Source organism: Lissotriton helveticus, chromosome 2_1 (genome assembly GCF_964261635.1).
Source record: "Lissotriton helveticus chromosome 2_1, aLisHel1.1, whole genome shotgun sequence".
NCBI classification, from domain to species: Eukaryota; Metazoa; Chordata; class Amphibia; order Caudata; family Salamandridae; genus Lissotriton; species Lissotriton helveticus.
The window spans coordinates 1,025,559,396-1,025,577,607 of record NC_136059.1 but is presented as its reverse complement, the minus strand read 5'-3'; the positions used below and the strand labels follow the sequence as shown (position 1 = coordinate 1,025,577,607).

Genomic DNA, 18,212 nt, shown 5'->3' with positions numbered 1-18,212 from the left:
CTGCGGGCTGGGTGGCAAGATGGTCGGCCTGCCATCTGGCCGGGCCACCTCCAACTTGTGTCCTTCCCCAAAGTTCTGAAAGCCCCAACTACGTGGGTTGCTTACTAGTCGAGAACAAGCATTTGCAATGCAATAGGTCTCGCAGTTGTTAGAGTTTGAGCCATTGGCATTGTAAATGGCACTGCCTTTTATTTATGTTTTGGTTTTTAAAACGTAAATAAAAGCCATTGTCAATTACAATGCCAATATGTTAAACTCTCGCAAATGCGAGACCTATTGCATTGCAAATGCTTGTTTATATTGAAAGAGCAGCACAGTACTCCGAATTACAGCCAAGGCAACACAGAACTAACTTGATGTATTAGAACGAATATGTGTATGTGCCTGAGGAGCAGTGTACACCCCCCCCCCCAACCCCCCCACTCCCTTAAGCAGCTAAAGTGTCGAGGACTGGCCCTCGGCCCGTGGCAGGAGATTTGGGTACCACTAAAACATTAGCTAGTTGTTTATGGGCGTTTTCTGTCTGCAGCTCTGCAGACAAAAAGCTCATAAATAACACTGTTAGGGGGTGCCATGACAGAGAGGCGTGGGAGGTGGGCTGGCATGTACAGGGAAGGAAACATACATTGCAATTTTTTTTAAATTACAAGTGAACGATGGGAAAACACAGAGGGGGTGAACAAACACAAAAAAGTAAGTGAGGGAGATAGATAAAACTAGTGGTGGTATTGGTGTTAGCAGTGGTGGTATTGATGGTGGTGAAACGGTTTGTGATGGTTGATGTTATGAAGGTGATATTGGTGATGGTGGTGGTGGTGTTAGTGATGGTGTGGCACAGATGGCAGTTTGGGTATTGTCATGGTGAAAAATGTTGCTAGCAGTGGTAGTTTGGTATTGAAGATTGAGGTACTGGTTGTTTGATTGTAATCTGGTCTGACACTAACAAATTAACAAAAGTACAAATGCTACACTCAATTGCTTTTCATTCATCACGGTGGAGCAGTCCTAACCCAAAAGGCAGTCTTACTTGGTCAACAACAAGTAATTACAAGCTAGGGACGCACTCGAGTCAAGACTTTTATGAGTTGTTGTTAACCCACCCGCCACCACCACTATACCATATGGGGCTAATTCAGCATTTAAATGTTTGGGAGTACTCCTTAATGTAGTCTTACACTGCACACCTTTGTGAATCAGCACTAAAACGTGCAAGTAGTAAGGGTGCCCAATCCCTTCTATTTGCACTAACCGCACATGAATATTCCATCAGTATTCACATTGTATATGCTTTTAGTCCATTTCACAAAGGCATGAAGAAGTACTTAAGAGTACTTTACGTATTCCAAAATGCCTTTGTGAGCAGGCCCCAATGTATATTATGGATTATTTCTAGCGGCATTAAACAAGTTGTAGCAGACAAACAAAGCAGTCTTTAAGTCGGCCCTAAAAAAGGAATTGCACACTTGCAAGTCACAGAGTCATCCTTAGAAATGTAAAACTGTGACACTGGTATTCTGAGTCAGCAATGAGGTTTGACACGTTTCACCTTTCTGTAGTTGCTCATCCAGATTCCACGTCTGAGGTGCGACCGCCCTGCTCATCACTGGGTCTCCTTGGCGTCACTACTCATGCAAGTACATTCACGGCGGTGGCGAAAACCGATCATGTCGAAAGCACAAATAAACACAAGGCTCTGCTGTCGTCTTTAAAAGCATTTAGGCTGCTTCTTGCAGGCATACATTTTGTAAAGATCGATTCTTTGGTCTGAGATTTCATTTAGCTCCTTTGCCCCCCGGTTCCAGGAAAATAAACAAACAAACACTATCATCTAGCACCGATAGCCGCGCTGACAACATCCTGTGCTTAAACAGCAGAGCTCTGACCTCCGCGCACACTCTCTAAAGAAATATGTTTGGCCCACTCGTCATTGATTTACAGCCTCTGGGCTGGAGGTTAGGTCAGAAGCAGACTACTTCCAGGGTCAGTGGCGCAGTGGGCAGCGGCACCTGACATTGCTGCCAACACACTTTCATACCCTTCCGAGTGTGCACAACATTATGAGACGTTAATTTCACTGTGAGAAAACACTCCATCATCGCACAAGACACCTAATATTAGGTCCCACTTTACTGCTGAAAAGAAAACAGACTAATACAGCGAACCAAGAGGGGGAGCATTTAACATGTCGCCACAATAGCAAGCTACTCACATTAATTAATGATTTTTGGAAACGAGACCAGAAGAAAACTACAACTAGAGATGTTCGTATTTTAAATAAAGATTGGAAAAGCCTTTTCTTGTTTCCAAGTACGATTTAAACCGCAGCAGGGCAGAAACAAAAACTCCTCCCCCTCAGGCAGGCCTGCTGTTCTCTCCCTCAGCCAGGACGTAGGCGGCGCCAGGGGAGCCCTGCTCGCGGTGCATGCTGGGAAGCTGGGAGTCCCGTTTTCCGGAGGTGATGCAGGGAGAGCCGGTGTACTATCAATAGACCCACCCCATCAAGAGGAGCGGAAGCTGGGAGTCCCGTTTTCCGGAGGTGATGCAGGGAGAGCCGGTGTACTATCAATAGACCCACCCCATCAAGAGGAGACCGATCCCCAGCAACAGCCCGGTGAGTGGGAGGGGATGGGAGGGGAGGGGTGTACGCGCGTGTGTCTGTGTGCGCTGGTGTGTGTGTGTGTGTGTGTGGGGTCTCTGTGTGTCCGTGTAGGTGCGCTAGTGTGTGTAGGTGCGGGGGGTGTGCCTGTGTATGTGTGTGTGTCTCTGTGTATGCGTGTGTGTGTCTGCGTGTATGCACGTGCGTGTTTGGAGCTTCCCAGGAGACAGCAGCTGAGCGCGTTCGCGAGCGCGTGGCCAGCTGAAATCGCCTCCTTCAGCAGGAAATGCGCGCGGCCGGTACTGTCTCCTGGGAAGCACAGTCAGTGACAGAAGATCTCTGGCGAGACACAGCGCTTACGCGCTGTGTTTTCGCTACGAGACCTAAAAATGGGCTCCCTGGGCAGGCTGTCGGGGAGAGGACGCGGCCTGGGCTTAACCCTCCTTGGTTCCAGCCGTGGGTCTGGGCGCTGGGGACATGGGTCCATCGGGTACCAGGGAGGCTCTCCCCGGCCTGGCTAGCAATCCGAAGCTGGGCCCGGTGGACTCCCGGGGAAGTAGCCTCTCGAACGGTGGCCTCGGTGTGCCTGGTCTCCCCTCGCTGGACTGCAAGGGCGACTGGGTACGGCACCCTCCCAGGCCATCTGGGGACTGGGTCGTTCCGGGCCATCTGGTCGCCTGGCTGAGCGACCAGGTGGCCCTGCGGGCCGGGTGACCAGATGGTCCTGCGGGCTGGGTAACCTTATGGCCCTGCGGGCTGGGTGACCAGAGGGCCAGCCGGCTGGGCCATCTCCAACTTTTGTCCTTCCTCAAAGTTCTGTGAGCTCCCACTACGTGGGGGTTTAACCCCTTGGCTCCGGGGCAGATTCCCCTGCTGTGCTGAGGGGAGGGGTGTGCGCACAGCACCCCATTGCTCATGACGAGCTGAGCTCGTCATGAGCAACGTTTCTCGTGCGCTCAGGACGAGCTGAGCTGGTCATGACCACGCCAGTTCCTTAGAACGCCCAGAGGGGAATTAGCCCCGTATCTGAGCATTCTGTCATGACGAGCTCAGCTCGTCATAAGCACACGAGAACCGTGGCTCATGACGAGCTCGTGGGAGGGGTTAATAGTCAAGAAAAATGGGCTCCCTGGGCAGGTTGTTGGAGAAAGGACGTGGCCTGGGCTTAACTCTCCTTGCTTCCAGCCGTGGGTCCGGGCGCTGGGGACGGGGGTCTACTGGGTCCCGGGAGGCTCTCCCCGGCCTGGCTAGGGTTCGGAAGCTGGGCCCGGGCCTTGTGCTGTGTCCCAGTGCGGGAGCCCCCCGTCCTGCAAGCCAGCCAAGGGTCCGGGCGCTGGGGATGGGTGTCCACCGTGTCCCAGGGAGGCTCTCCCTGGCCTGGCTAGGATTCAGAAGCTGGGCCCGGGGCTTGTGCTCCATCCCAGTGTCCCTGGGTGGGGGAGCCCCCTGTCCTGGAAGCCAGCCAAGGGTCCGGACGCTGGGGACGGGGGTCCACCGGGGTCCGGGGAGGCTCTCCCTTGCCTGGCTGGGGTTCGGAAGCTGGGACCAGGCCCGGGGCTCGAGCTCCGTCCAGCGGGCCCCGGGGTGCGGGAGCCGCCATTCCTGCAAGCCAGCCGAGGGTTCGGGCACTGGGGACAGTGGTCCACCGGGGCCTGGGGTGGCTCTTCCCAGCCTGGCTGCTTTCAGAAGCATGAACGGGCCGGGGAGCGGGGGTGGCTGGCCGCAGAGCGGAGTTTTCTGCCCACCCCTACTGAGAACATGAGCTGCCTTGAATAAATCTTTTAGTCCAAACCGCCACTCCACCTTCCTTCACCCACTTCCCGTCCCAGGTACTCTCACCTCCAGTTTAGCAACTGAATAAGGTGATTCAGGTGAAGGGACAAGGTGCAAATGTGTGTTCGCAGGAGGGTCACTGCTCTGAGTTTTCAGCCAGGAGGTGACCTGTGAGCACAAATGCCACAGCACTAGGGTAACCAATGGGAGGGGCGGATGGGGAAAAAGTGGAGGACGACGATTAGGATGGCACCAAATTTTGCTGTCTGAGGTAAGTCCGGCCCTGGTCCTACTGTATTTCTTGTAAGGGAATCATTTGGTAGGTATTAAAAATATTATGATAGTCATATTTTTCTTGACGCTTTCTTTTTTCCTGCTGGTCGGTCTTGTTTAGCAACTGACGCACATTCTAATAGCACCTGTGAGATCTACTCTCCTGTTAGCAATTCAACTGCAATAAAAATCAGGAGTTTTACTCTTTTTTTATTAGACAACAGAAAAACCTATGATACAGTTGTCATACTTCTGAAAGTACCTTCACCAATCCTATGACTTTACAGTGACAACTTCCACAGATATGCCAAAAAAAGGAATTACATTAGTGTCCCAGTGCAAGAAATTAATACTCAGCATACAGAGTACACAATGTCACGGTCATATTAATTGCCTAATTTCCTCAACTCCTAGCTAAATAGTTTGACCCTGAATGGGCCTAACAAACGGTGCGCTGTATAAAAAAGTGGGTAAAGAAACTTGTAGGCGGGTGCGCTGGGAGTGAGTTTAGCTAAGTAAAGAATGGCTTACAAGGAAGAAACTGCTAAACTATATTTCTGAAATGTAAAAAGCAAACTGAGCTTTCTTAGGTCCTCATGTGCAATGGTGAATTTTAAAATAATTTAATATTAAAAACAAAAAAGTATTGCGCTACAGAAGCCAGGCCATAACAAAAGAAAACATTAATTTAGAAACAAACGGCAGGAAGATATAAAAGAGATGCTCTTAGTACATATATACTGTAAATTCGAGAAATCCTTAATTGAACTTTAGCAAGAGTAGCCAATATGCCTGCCACCCCGGAGGTCCAAGGCTGCCTCTCAAATATGGATATTTTAAACTTTCCGTCCTCGTTGAAAGCGATTATTTGGCGCATCTCGAGCATTCCATTGGTGAATCCTGCTCACACATGACTCTATGCACGTTCCAAGATCAAAAGGCAAATGTAGATTTTGTTTTGCAACCTTGCATTTCACAATGATGTTGTGTTTCACATAAAGATACAAAGAAACCCTTTAAGGAAAGGAATATTTGCTTCTGGGCCTCCCAGGCAGTGCTAAATGCGTGTAATGTAACATCAGGTGGTGGCCAGCAGGTGCCAAGGCTAGAACTGTCGAATCCACAGTTATAGTCACCCCCTTTTCGGGAAGTAAAATGACTTGAGACTCCATCCCTCCCACCCCAGAGGCATCATACACAGGCCAATCTATGCTCTACTCACCTTTTGTTGACCAGGAACACTCGGGCATTTTACAATAGCATCTCGATCTCCGAATGATTTTCTAGTTTTGCTTCTTGTGACGCAAGGCCTTCTGTCACTTTTTTTAACTTAACAATTTTACTTACGCCGGGTGCACTACGTTTATATCTCCCTCACTACTGGAATGAGTTAATATACACTTGTTCATGCTTTCCTTTCCAGACATTTTCGAGCCCTTTTCTTAACAAAATTTTCTTCCCCTGCGGATACTTTACATTTTGTGTATTACACTTGCATTTCATACATTATTATGTCACTGTCTACAGGATAGGTTTTTTTGCTTTAAACATGTAAAGCGATACCATGCCTAAGTATCCTCTTGGCGTGTACCCCCCGATAAGACGCTAACGGCTAAGTATGGCCGCAGTCAAGATAATGATTATGCCATGTATATTGTATATTTTTCAAACTATCCCCCTCTCCCCACCCTTGGCTACCTTAAGTGGCTTGCAACGAGTCAAGAACCGCTTCATATGGGGTGGGAAACATCCACCACTCCGCCATCACCAGATTACAAATCCTAAATCGGGAAGGGGTATGGGGGTCCCGCTGGGGTCGAGAGACTCCTAAGCATCCCAACTACGCTTTATTCTGGAGTGGAATCATCCCCTTTCAGAGAAACACCTGTCATTCATGGACCAATCTATCGCAGGGGTGACTATATGGCGAGAGATCTGGCTTCCGCGTAAACATAGGGCTCTACTCTTCCCCAATAATGGCGACTACCTTAAAAGTCTAGGATACAACAGCGATCCGCCATGGTTTAACTACATTCCCCTCCTCGATGACTCCATTGGTGGACAATCCCGACTTCCCCCCCCAAGATGCAAATCAGAACTGTTTTGGCGGTGGCGTGAGAAGGGATGCAAGAGGGTAGGTTCGTTATTTGTTCAGGATGGGATCATTCCATTTGTCCAGCTTCAGGAAGATACGCACTCCGGGCATCTGACCTCTTCACTTACAGTCAGGCCCATCACTTGGTAACCTCCCCAGAGATGAGAGCGGAAGCCTCCCTTTATTTGACGAAATTCAAAAAGTGGCTAGTCACTAAAAATGGCGATAAACCTATCATAGCAGAACTGTATGCTTTTCGTTCGGCGGATATCACTTCCACGAAATGTAAGGTGCAGCTGAGGTGGGAGGAGGAAATAGGCTAAAACTTAGAGATAAAGAGTGGCAGGACATTCATTACAGAACCCATCATACAGAACATGATATCCCAGACACGGAAGCAGCATACAAAGTTGCATCCTACTGGTGCTTAACGCTGGTCCGCCTAATTTGCTGGAAAAAAAGACCGTCCAGCCACCTGCTGGCGTGGATGTGGCCAGACGGATTCACTAGTGCACTTACTCTGACACTGTCCCAAGCTGGTATGATATTGGGACTTGATTCTCCAGGACATAAATGAAGCCATCAATACTGATATCCCGCGCTTGCAGACTTATACTCTACTAGGTCTCCCCAATCCCCTAACCTTTCCCTTGCGCTCGCTTAGAGGGCGGCAGATAGCCTTAGCCCATAATGCTGCAAGATTAGAACTACTTGCCCACTGGGGTTCCGAGATAGTCCCTGACCACACAGCATGGTTGAGACGGCTGTGGACTAAGCTAGTGATGGAGAGCTTGTCTATGATGACGGATAACAAAGCTGAAACATACACAGAACTTTTAGCACCATTTATCACAATACTAAGAAAGAATTTAGGGAGGTAACATGTCCCAGGTTTCTACGAATTCTACCCCTCACATGCACCACCCAGGGCAAGGACGCTTAAAGACGTGATGGGCAACAGAACTCGATGGTGATAAACACTATTGGTAGGACATAGGAGTGACTCTAGGTGCGGGGAGATATGCGTGGTGGGGAGGGGCGGGTGTAGGGTTGGGTTCTCCTTATTTGATTGTTGGACCTATTTGTAATCCCAGGTTCTCCTTTTTTTCCTGTCCTCCCCTCTATGTTCCACAGGATTTAGCATGGACATGGCAGTTTGCCCTTCACTGATACGAAATTTAGTGTACATGCTACTGCTATCTTGAAAATCGCTGCCAGTAATTTGGTTAGTAGGCGCATAGCTGTGGCCTTTTCCATATGCATCTCAATTCAAAGCCGTCCAGTGTTTATGGGCATACTTGATGTTATGCTGTTGTGACAGTGCACCATTCACTGTCCCCTGTGTCCACGGTGCACAGTAAAGGGCCTGCACACACCTCCAAAAAAAGGGGTCAAAGTTCATGTGACACAAAACAGAGTGAAGGAAACGCCCCACAACCTAATCAAAATCGAACTGGGCAATGAATACATACTTAGAGAGCTTCTGCACCCAGATAAACACTTGATGCAGCCAACTGATGCTATGCCTGGTCCCTGATATCTAGAGATCAAAATAGCTTTATGCCAGCTAGAGGCTGGCATAAAGCTATTTTGATCTCTAGATACAGGGAGCGTATTACTTTCGGCCATCGGCCAATGGTTAGACATTACCTTCGCTAGCACCTTGGCCTCTATAATGATCAGGGAAATCAAACGATAGGAAATATAGGTATGTTTTTAGATGTAGGAAGGACCACCACTGTAGTTACACTTTTGTATGTGGAAAGCGACCCAGTATGAAGGGCCTCCCGAAACATACTGAGCATCAGTAAAGCAGGTGTGTTGGCGAATTTCTTCAACAACCCAACCAGCTATCCATTGGGACCAGGAGCTTTACCTGCAGGCATATCCCAGAGGGCCAAACCCAGCTTCTACTCCTTAATTGGTAGTCCAGGTCCATACCTCTGTCGGAGTGAGCATGGGCACCATCAAATCACTTGCAATTGGGTGTTGAGCCTCCCAAATGGGGGGTGGGCATGTTCTGTAAAGTGCCTCATAGAAATCTGCAAATATGTTTTCGATTCCCTGGGCATTGTGTAATACTCTCCCCTCTTTATCCCTCAGCATTGGCACCAGTCTAGACCAGCTTCTCTGGTGACCAGCCTATAAATAAGCTTACTGAATTTATCACCAAATTCATATATACGGTGCTGTGTTGCCAGGAGTGCCACTTTCGCACAATCAATCAAACGCTGCTTCAGAGCTTGCCTAACGGCTCTAATTGGAGCTGGCCCTCTTCATGTTTAGAAGTACTCTGTTGGCGCTCAATGGCACTTAACTGCTATTCTAAGGCTCTGGTCTCCTTAGCCCCCCTCGTCTTTATCCCACCAGTTACAATATTGATTTTCCCATTAGTACAATTTTCATTACTTCGCAAAGTACAGTGTTGGAAATATTAAGGGAGTTGGTGTGTTTAGTGTAATCTAAAGTGCCTTCCTTAACATGGTCACAAAAGTGAACATCGTGAATCCACCCCAGGTGAAGCCACCTAAGGCTACCTGTCCCCTCCCAAGTGCCTTCAACACCACCACCAAGGGGAGAGGCCCAACCACACTCTACAGGTAAACTAAGGTAGGTTTTTATTGTTTCTAGTATTTAAGACCATAATGTAGCAAAAACATATGAAAACAGTTAAAGCAAAGTCAGATGATGTCTCAGTTAGTCCGGTCATACATACATACATCTATCAAATTTCGTACACAGTAAAAATACTTATACTTTACATCTTTAAAATTAATTCTAAAAGTCCTAAAACATAGAATGGACTTACATTAACAAGGGACTTATTGTTAGGTGGCAGGGGCGAGGGGGGATCCCGTCAAACCGTAGGGGGACACAGGCCAGTGAGTAAAGTGCAGACAGCAATCAGATTGAATTTAATAAACTGCATTTGGCAATGTCATGTGGTCTATTGGTTTTTGACTCACTCTGGTCCTAGCTGTCCTAGAGCAACCAGTTCATAAGCCAGTTGGTAACATGTGCAGAGCAATTTCATTTGGCTTCACGCGCAAGGATCACAGGCCAATAAGGAAAGAGCAGGCTGCAATCAGACTGAATTTGATAAAGTGCATCTTGCAATGTCATGTGCCCTCTAGGTTTTGGCTTACTCTGATCCTAGCTGTCCTGGGGTAACCAGTGCATAGGCCAGCATGGGAGCTAAGCTGGTTGAAATAAATGCCCAGGTATTTTAAGCTCGATACTTGCTCCAAAACCAAGCCATTGATGGAAAATTTGAATTTGTTGGCGGTATTGTTGTTTCTAATGGCACATACCATGATTTTAGTTTTTGCCTGATTAACTGAATTAACTGAATACTCCCCCTTCTACACCTAACAACACTTCCTCCTCTCCTCCTACTCGCCTTATCACACATCTTTCCCCACGTTGGACTTCTACCCCCTCTTGCAATACCACCAATCGCCCCAGACGCACCTCCAACTCGATCTCTGACCATGACGTACACACCCTTCTCCACTCTTACGACCCGGCTCCCCAAAAGCCACTAGCTACCAACAACATGTCCATCCCAACGATTATATCTAACCCCCTTAGGCAACAAAAGGATAACAACAGAGGCGCTGTCCCCAACAACCTCACTAATGTACCCCTCATTACGGAATCGTCCTCCACCCTTTGCACCCCTAGCCTTAAATGCATACTTCTCAACTGCAGATCGGCCCAAAGACATTCCACGGAGGTCGCCGACCTCATCATGTCCCTGGAACTGGACCTAGCCATTCTGACTGAAACGTGGCTGTCTGATTCCTCTACACCTATACTGGATATCCTAGTCCCTCCCAACTACTGTATCATTAGACTTGACAGGGCCATAAAGACAGGCGGTGGAATTGCCTGCATCTACAGAAGCAACCTCTCAGTCTCCAAAGTGGCCGTACCCTCTCTTACTTCCTGTGAATACCTCTGCCTCGATATCATCAGCGAAAGCAAACCGGTATGCTCACTACACATTATATACCACCCACCTGGGGACAATCTATCCTTCGTCCAACAACTCATGGATACAATATCAGCCAACTCAGGACGGCAGCACACCCAAATTTTCCTTGGCGACTACAATCTCCACTGGAATGACAGCAGTGACACAGTGGTAAACAGCCTCAAAAGCTTTCTCAACGCACTTGATCTCAACCAAATATGCAATAACCCGACCCATAAGAGAGGTTCAACCCTTGACCTTATCATCTCCAAAGAGGGCGCTATTCAACTGGAGTCAATCCAACCTTGTGACTGGTCAGATCACTACATTGTCTCCTTCCTCATCAAGGAAAAAATCAGACTTAACTCAGTTCAACCCCCTAAGCACAAAGTGTGGAAAAGAGACTTGAAGAAACTCAATCCAAACTCCCTACCGCCTAACAGCTGCAATCGCCTACTTCCCCCTCCCGGCGTTTCAGACGTTCAACTTCTGACTGACTACTATCTCAATACTATGTCCACAATAATCAATGAGGCGGCGCCCATGCAACTGAAAAGAGTCTCGTCCAAGAAGACTTCCAACCCATGGTATGACGGTAGCCTCAATGAGGATAGACGGGCCATGCGAATGGCAGAGCGCACCTGGAGATCAGCCCCTTCTGCAGTGCACCTAAAAAGTCTAAAGATACAGAGAAACGCCTACTTCAGGAAAATAAAACGCTCAAAAAGAAACTTCTTCAGCCTCCAACTCGCCCAAGCTAAAAACCGTCCAAAAAAACTGTTTGAGTTAGTCAGAACACAATCCAAAGAGCAACCCCAGACACCCAGCTCCATGGGCGATACTCCTTCCTGCGAAGACTTCTCTGCCTTCTTTATCCAAAAAACTGAGAGAATAAGAAGCGATCTCCTCAATGACGCTATCCTGTACTCCAACCCCCGACACACAGCAGTGCCTCAACCAAAGAACAATGCTACTTGGTCAGCCTTTGACACCTACTCCGAAGAAGAAATTGGCAGACTGCTCAACACCTTGAAACCTTCCAATCACCTCTCTGACCCCCTTCCTGCTAACGCTGTAAAAGACTTTTCCCCTTGGCTTCTCCCACTCTGGTCAAAGATTATCAACAGCTCTCTTCAACAAGGATCCATCCCCAACGCCCTCAAAGTAGGGCAAGTCACTCCGCTACTGAAAAAACCAACAGCAGACCCCACTGATCTAAACAATTACCGCCCTATTACAAACATTCCCACTCTCGCTAAACTATTGGAAAAATGCGTACAACTACAACTGACTAAACACATAGATAAGTTTGATCTCCTAAACGCTCATCAGTCAGGCTTCCGAGCAGGGCACAGTACCGAAACTGCCATGACTCAGCTAGTGGACGATGCCCTCCAAATCCTAGACCAAAACGATACCTGCCTCCTCATCCTTCTGGATCTCTCCTCAGCATTCGATACAGTTAAACATGAGAACTTACTCGAACTGTTAAACACAAGAATGGGCATATCTGGGACTGTTCTAAAGTGGTTCACCTCATTTCTACACAACCGGACACAAAGATTCAAAAGCAACAACCTGCTGTCCTCTCCGGTACCTGTATCGCTAGGCGTCCCTCAAGGATCCTCCCTCTCCCCAACACTGTTCAACCTAGTTATGGAACCTCTCACTACGTTGCTACAGGCATCTAATGTGCACTTTCACATGTATGCCGACGACACCCAACTTTATCTCAAAATACAATCTCCCAAGGACATCATGCTTCTGAACACCACGATCAGAAACACCCAATCCTGGCTTGCTGAGAATCACCTCAAACTCAATGCTCTGAAGACCGAGTTCCTCCTGATCTCACCTCCCGCTAAAATATCCACGGCTCAAACATGGCTTAAGCAATTAACGGCTCTAAATGTACAGCCCATCGTAGTAGACTCAGCAAAATCTTTAGGCATAACACTGGACACCAATCTCAACATGCAGCAGCACATCAGCAAGGCAACCAAAGGAGCGAACTTCCAAATCAATACCCTGAGAAAACTTAAACCCTTCCTTCCTGCCAAAGACTTCCAAACTGCAGTACAATCTATAGTCATCCCGCACATAGATTACGGTAGCACCGCCCTCTGTGGGCTCCCCCTAACTACAACGGCACCCCTAAGAGCGTCCCTTAACGCCGCAGCGAGACTCGTCACTGGCTCAAAAAAACACTCGCATATCTCCCCGGACTTTAAATCACTGAAATGGCTACCTTTTGAAGCCAGAATACAACTGAAAATCGCATGCATGACACACAAGGCTGTGCACCTGAATTCACCCGCCTATCTCACTCAAAAGCTGACAATTTCGGGTGGCTCCCGAACTACTAGAAGCACAAACAATCTTTTGCTGAAACCTCGAAGATTTCGGAAGGAAAAAACTTATAAACGCTCCTTTTCAGGAATGGCACCCAGGATCTGGAACTCACTCCCTCCGGAAACAAGGCTCATCTCCTCCGAAACAATCTTTAAGAGGGAAGTTAAAGCGATCCTCATGGCAAAATACACATGATCTATTGCTCCGTATCACTCATGAATCTGCCCTGTAAGTCCTGCCCGACCCTGGTCTACTGTACCACCCGTGTTATCGAATTACTTAACTGTATACGCTCACTCTTTGTATTTTGTTATAATGTTTGATGCACCTGGTTGATTATGTATATTGTTATATTATTGACGCACCTGGTTGACTTTGCACACTTTACCCTCTCCATCTCAACGTTCCTTACTCCCCTAATACTCTCGCACCTGTGGGACTATACACCCTGCTCACACCTACCTCAACTGTGCCCACCTTTAAACTCTAAATATTCTAAACACGCTTAAGCAAGTATATGCTCCTTATTATTGCACTTTATACTATTGACGCAATTGTTTGTCTATACACTGTGTACCGACACTACCTCACCTGTGACCTACCTCATGTCCTTTGTCCCACCTATGTAACTAGCACCTTGTACCTAACTACCTCAGATATTACTCTGTATATACGCTTTATTACTTTGTATTTTTTATCCCCATGCCCTTGTGAAGCGCTCTGATATCTGCAAAGATCTTGTTCGCGCTATATAAAACTTTCAAAATAAAACTGCTAATTTGTTTTCCTCCCAATACAATGCAAGTGCTTCCAAAAATGGCTGAGGCCCTCCTGCAGTGTCATCAAATAATAACATGTCATCTGCATTCTGAAGGCAATGAATATGCACGCCAGCGGATTTGGGAAGGAAGACGTGGGCTAAAGCTAGCGTGTCATTTATGTCCACCAGATAAAAGTTGAACAGAAGTGGGGTTAAAATGCATCCTTGTTTTACACTGGTGTTAGTCCAGATATTATGGATTGTGACATTCTCACTTTCACCCAGGTCCTGCTGTAAAGGTTCCTAATGGCTCTCAGTAGATTTTCCAGAATGGCCCAGTTCGACAACTTCTGCCAGAGTCTCAATCTGTCTACTTTATCAAATGCAGTGGTGAAGTCGATGGATGCAACATACAGAAGAGGGGCATCTTTGGTGTTGGTGGCCTTGATAATGGAGGAAAAGATTATCAGGTTATCTTCTGTGACATGGCAGCGCCTAAAGCCTGATTGAGTGATGGGTATTGAGGCCTTCATGTTTGTCCATTCCTCTAAGCTCATTGTTCAAAATGTTTACAAAGCATTTGCTCTCAATGTCGAGGAGGGCAAAAAGCCTAAAGTTGGCTGGTTTGTCACTTATGCCTTTTTTATTGATTGGGGTTAATATAGAGCCTCTCCAGCTATCTGGAACTTCATGCCCCAAATGCAGTTCTTGAAGAGAGACTTAACAGGCAGGCCTATTTCACTTGTGCTGATTTGAATATTCTAGTAGGAAGACCGTTTGGTCCCGGGGTTCCTGCTGCTAAAAACAAAGCCAATTTTAGTATGATTGTGTCTTTACTGGCCAATCATTTGTCCCATTGCACAGGGTTTTAATTAATGCAGCCAATGTTATCGCCCAGCGGGAGATAAAGGCTGGGCCCTTCTTTAGCAGGTTTATACAAATTGGAGATATAATCAGTCCACTTAGCAGCAGAAATGGAGGGATTAACCTTTAAGTTGTTTTCGCTCGATTTTTTCTAGACTAATCTCCAAAATGTTGCTACGTTTTTAGTTTTTGAGTCCTCATAGAGTTAAAGCCACGATGTTACTTAATTTTTCTGGGCAACTTCCCATACTTTTGTTTGGTAGGACTTCAAAGCTTTCAGAATCTCCTCCACTCTTGGGGGGTGGGAGCACCCGGTGCTTCTGTTGTAGCAAGCTGATCTCAGGAGTTGGTTCAGTTTTCGTCTGAGTGCTCTCAGCGCCAGAATGCGAATTCCAGTTTGTGTGCTTCCTGCAGGACACAATCCTTGTCGGTGAGCTTGTCAAATGACTTCAGTTCCTCCAGTTCTTCTGTGTTTACAGCTGAAGGAATTGTCCACCATTTTATCCTTCAAAGCCCACTGGCAAACAACACGATCTTGAGAAGGGAGGGGGGGGGGGGGGGGGAATCTGTTAAATGTAATTGTTACTCACTGTTGATGAAAAGGTATAAGCAGAAAGTGATTGGTAAGCGCTTTAGAGGAAGCTCTACGGATGTGAGTTCACAAAACTTGAAGTATGCTGTCTCCGAAGCTTTGGGGCAGTCTATGTAACTTGATATGATGAGTGCAAATGGAAATTGTGATGATATATATGCAAAATACCAATAATAAGTTTTTTAAGCCCACTGGCATCCCCCTCAATACCAACTGTGGATTTGTGGGAGCCTGGTGGTTACCCTGAAGAGAGTACAAATTAACCTTCAATGGTCGCTGGTAAGGGTGTGCTGGCTAGAAAAGTACTTGACTGCAGAAAGTGCTGCACAAATAACCAGAAGTAACTGATCACCGAAGCACACGCTTGTGGTATACTTGCTGGATAAAGGTTGATCCAGGGCCCCTCTTCCATTTAGGATTCTGGGGCCCAGAGCGTTGAGTGTGGTGGGAAATTTTTCACCAGCCGTGTCCTTTTTTGTTTTCCCCAGGACAATTTTCGGGATGTGCCAAGCACAGTCTTCTTTTTGTTGTCATGTGGAAGGCTCCGGTGTTTCTAGCAAAAACATGTTGAAGTCGCTCGCCAGGACCCACATGTTTGCATGGTGTTGTAGCCTTAAAAGTTTAATGGTTTTTAAGATTTCTCCGGTGGCTATTTTCTTCTTAGACTGTTTTGGATTTATGAAAATACTCCCACAGAGGAATGGAGGTGCCTTCCTACCATGCACTGTGTTTGAAGCACTCTACAGTGTATGATCACCCATTCCACATTCTGTAAGAGTGCACTCGGGACAAAAATGTAATCCAGTCATGAAAAAGATTTGTGCGGGTAGGAGAAATTCATGTATTTCCTTGTTTTGGGGTGAAATGACTGCAAAATCCAGAGAATCTGCCCATGAACCCAAGGTTGCCGCTCAACAGGTCATGGTCTCATCACTAATGTCCTCTGATGTATATATTCAGTTATTAAAGTCACCCCCTACATAATACGAAACTCTGGGGCTGTCACCACGACCTTCATAAGATCTTCCAGGGTCTGATCTCTCGGGAATGGTGGGACATACACCCAAAGTATTGTCAAGGGTCTCCCTTCCATGGTACTGGAGATCTGTACATAGAACACCAAGAATTCGACCACAGTGTCCCCAACCACTAGCACAAACGTTTTATGCAACAAAATAGCCACCCCTCTAGTGAACCCTGCATTATAAGACTCTAGTAAAGCAATGGCGGGCTGGCAGGTTACAGTTATTGTCCAAAAAGTGGGTTACTTGAAAGAGGAGCACCATAGAAACCATTTCTCTTGCTCAATGTAATATCACCCCCTTACTTAACCCTGTCAGTTATCACATTAACATTCCATGTAATTATTTTGTGGCGCAACTTGGAAACGTGACTCATGGTGGATTGTAGAAGACCCAGATGGCACCCCTTGCCTGCATGAGCCGCCCATGTTGTATTGTGAACACTCCCTCCAAAACTACCCCCACCCCACACTTCTGAACATGAAGCATCTGTCACCCTCATACTCACTTAACAAATAAACAAAAGAAACATGTGAAACAAATCAAGCTAGCAAAAGTCTACTGCAAAAAGAGTGAGAGTTCCCAACACCAGCTAGTTCTGTACAAAATGCTATTGCCCAAACTGGTCATCCACAGCTTTTGAGTCCTCTCCCATCACATCATCAATCATATCACCTCAGCCTGGGCGGAACCTCCGCTTCTCCGGTCGTCATGGTATCATCTAATGGATTAGTGAAACAATTTCTGCTTCTTTAGCCAGTCGCATGTTGATTCAATGTTATCAAAAACAACATTTGCAATGCAATAGGTCTCGCATTTGCGATAGTTAGAGCTATTGGCGTTGTAAATTACTATGTCTTTTACCCATGTGTTTGGTGTTGAGTGGAGTGGAAGTATGTAGGTTGAATTGGAATTGTTGTGGGATTGTGTGGTGTTGAATTGTGTGGCATGTAGGATATTTGTGTCCTGAAATTATGTGGCATGGTGAATAGATAGTGGCGAGAGCTGCACAGAATAGACAGAAAGGAAGACGGAGAGGGATAGGTAGTTTGTGCACAAAGTGGTGAATGAACTCCAGACAGAGGAGCAGAAAGAGTGTGTACAAAAATTAAGCAATACTGCACTATTAGCTAGGAACAGTAAAAGGACATAATCTTATATTACACAGGACATAGTATGGAGTGCAATTAATAAAGTAAAAGGGTATTATGATGGCAGAAATGTTGTTTAGCTTGGCACTACAGTGGGCTAAAATTCAGAGAGCTTGTCATTAACAAACCAGAAAAAGAGGCTTTAGCTTCGCCCATATGTTGGTGGGCAAGAGCAAAGGATTTAATTGGCAGAAGTTGTGTGCTTGTTCAGTAAGAGTGTTTATTGCACTCCTATTTGCTGCCTAAGATGGCCATTCAATCAAAACATAATGACACTGTAGCATGACAATCATAAGGAGACCACACAGATGTATGTAAAAAAAATTCACAGCCATCCCATTGCTGCTGAACATGTTCTAGGAATCATCAGGAATGGTATACATAAGTTGACTCAATGGTCAAACTTCCAAGGCCAGTAGTTGGCTTGTGGGTGTCCGGTTCCCAAAAAACACGTCTTGTTGACAGAGGTGAATCGCATAGGTGCATGACAAGTACAGTAGAAAGGACCGCCTCCTTGAAGTGATCTACCTAGAAACACTCCCAGGCGTACAGGTGTCCAGCCATGTGTTGCACGACAGAGACACCACTGTCAGAAGCACTGCTTACACGGGGCGGGCATCTTGGGAGCAGGAACTTGTGAGGAATAATGGCACAACCTTTTTGAGCATAAAAATGGAGATTTGCCGACGCTCCAACGACAGGATCTGAGGAATTTGGCGGATAGGGTCACAGAGTCGGAGACTAGGCTGGGAGAAGCA

The 18,212-nt window shown here is 46.7% G+C and overlaps 1 protein-coding gene across 2 annotated transcripts in view; it reads right to left on the bottom strand.

Annotated features, from left to right (window-relative positions):
• Positions 1 to 18,212, bottom strand: part of AGTPBP1 (ATP/GTP binding carboxypeptidase 1) — a 1,069,504-nt gene that overhangs the window by 1,004,490 nt on the left and 46,802 nt on the right. The gene's annotated exons all lie outside the window — the stretch shown is intronic.